The sequence below is a fragment of the Ammodytes marinus genome (assembly GCF_949987685.1).
Source record: "Ammodytes marinus genome assembly, chromosome: 25".
Lineage (NCBI taxonomy): Eukaryota > Metazoa > Chordata > Actinopteri > Uranoscopiformes > Ammodytidae > Ammodytes > Ammodytes marinus.
In genome coordinates, this window is record NC_137229.1 from 2,168,885 (window position 1) to 2,171,384 (window position 2,500).

Sequence of the window (2,500 nt, forward strand, 5' to 3'; positions counted from 1 at the left end):
AATATCGACCAACTCTGTGATGTCGTCATGAATGGGTGGAAGAGGATTCCAGTGGGAACCTGTGAAGCTCTGGTGAACTCCATGCCCAAGAGGGTTAAGGTAGTGCTGGAAAATAATGGTGGCCACACAAAGTATTGACACTTTGGGCCCAATTTGGACATTTTTTCTTAGGGTGTACTCACTTTTGTTGCCTTCAGTTTAGACATTAATGGCTGTGTGTCGAGTTATTTTGAGGCGACAGTAAATTTACACTGTTATACAAGCTGTATACTGACTACTTTACATTATATCAAAGTGTCATTTCTTCAGTGTTGTCCCATGGAAAGATATAATGAAATATTTGAAGAAATGTGAGGGGTGTACTCACTTTTGTGAGATACTGTATATACAATCATATGAAAAAGTTTGGGAACCCCTCTCAGTCGGCATTATAATTGACTCTGCTTTCACAAAAAATATATAAAAGTGGTATGTCTTTAATTTACCAGGAACAGCTAAGTACTGGGATGTTTTCCAAACAAAGATTTTTTGAAAAGCAGTATTTGGTTGTATGAAATAAAATAAAATGTGAAAAACTGGCTGTGCAAAAATATAGGAACCCTTGTGGTTTTGTTGATTTTAATGCCTGTAACAGCATGTAAAACTGAGGACTTTAAACACAAAGTTGGTTGGATTATGTTGTTAAGCCTTGAACCTCATAGAAATGTCTGTTTAATCATGAGAAAATGTATTTTAGGTGCCTAAATGCAAGTTGCACTTCTCTTTGACTCTCTGCTGAAGTGAGACAGAATGGGATCATCAAAACAGCTCCCAAAATATCTGAAAAACAAAGATTGTTCATTGTCATGGTTTAGGGGAAGGCTACAAGAAGCTTTCCCAAAGGTTTCAATTGTCAATTTCGACTGTAGGGAACGTTGTCAGGTAATGGAAGGACACAGGCACAGTGGCAGTTAAACCCAGGCATGGCAGACCAAGAAAAAAACAGGAGCGGCATAGGTGGAGGATTGTGAGAATGGTTGCACACAACCCACAGATCACCTCCAAAGACCTGCAAGAACATCTGGCTGCAGATTGTGTATCTGTACATCGTTCAACAATTCAGCGCAATTTGCACCAAAACATCTGCTTTTTATAAAGACCAAATAACTTATTTTTTGTCTCATCAGTCCAAAGCATTTTCTTCCAATATGAATCTGGCTTGTCTAAATGAGCTTTTGCATACTCCATGCAACTGTATCTGTGGCGTGGGCGCAGAAAGGGCTTCCTTCTCATCACCTGGCCATACAGATGTTTTGGTGCAAATTGCACTGATTTGTTGAACCATGTACAGATACACAATCTGCAGCCAGATGTTCTTGCAGGTCTTTGGAGGTGATCTTTGGGTTGTGTGCAACCATTCTCACAATCCGCCGCATATGCCGCTCTTGTACTTTTCTTGGTCTGCTAGACCTGGGTTTAACTGCAACTGTGCCTGTGTCCTTCCATTCCCTGACAACGTTCCTTACAGTAGAAATTGACAATTGAAACCTTTGGGAAAGCTTCTTGTAGCCTTCCCCTAAACCATGATAATGAATAATCTTTGTTGTTCAGATATTTTGGGAGCTGTTTTGATGATCCCATTCTGTCTCACTTCAGCAGAGAGTCAAAGAGAAGTGCAACTTGCATTTAGGCACCTAAAATACATTTTCTCATGATTAAACAGACATTTCTATGAGGTTCAAGGCTTAACAACATAATCCAACCAACTTTGTGTTTAAATTCATCAGTTTTACATGCTGTTACAGGCATTAAAATCAACAAAACCACAAGGGTACCCATATTTTTGCACAGCCAGTTTTTCACATTTTATTTTATTTCATACAACCAAATACTGCTTTTCAAAAAATCTTTGTTTGGAAAACATCCCAGTACTTAGCTGTTCCTGGTAAATTAAAGACATACCACTTTTATATATTTTTTGTGAAAGCAGAGTCAATTATAATGCCGGCTGAGAGGGGTTCCCAAACTTTTTCATATGATTGTATATATATATATATATATATATATATATATATATATATATATATATATATATATATATATATATATATATATATATATATATATATATATATATCTACTCAAAGATCGATTGTGTATGCGAGGTGCGTCGAAACTTTCACACTGAAGTATACTCAAGCAATAAAGAATTTCTTCTTCTTCTTATAAGATTCCGGCCGTTTAGACGCTGTTTAGCGTATTGCCGCCCTCCACAGGTTAGATATTGAACTAGATTATTACATACAGTCCTGTGTTGTGCAGGAAATGCAGAATTGTAAATAAAGAATTTAAAAAAAACCTTCCTTGTCGTTTGAAAAGACACGATGCATTGTGGGGCGGTTGAGTAGGAAAAGTATCCAATCGATCCATACCCAAAATCTTCTCGGAAGTTAGTACTCATCCGGGAATTTCTCGCATACCCAAACTCGCATACCCAACCGTCACATACTCAAATTGAAGT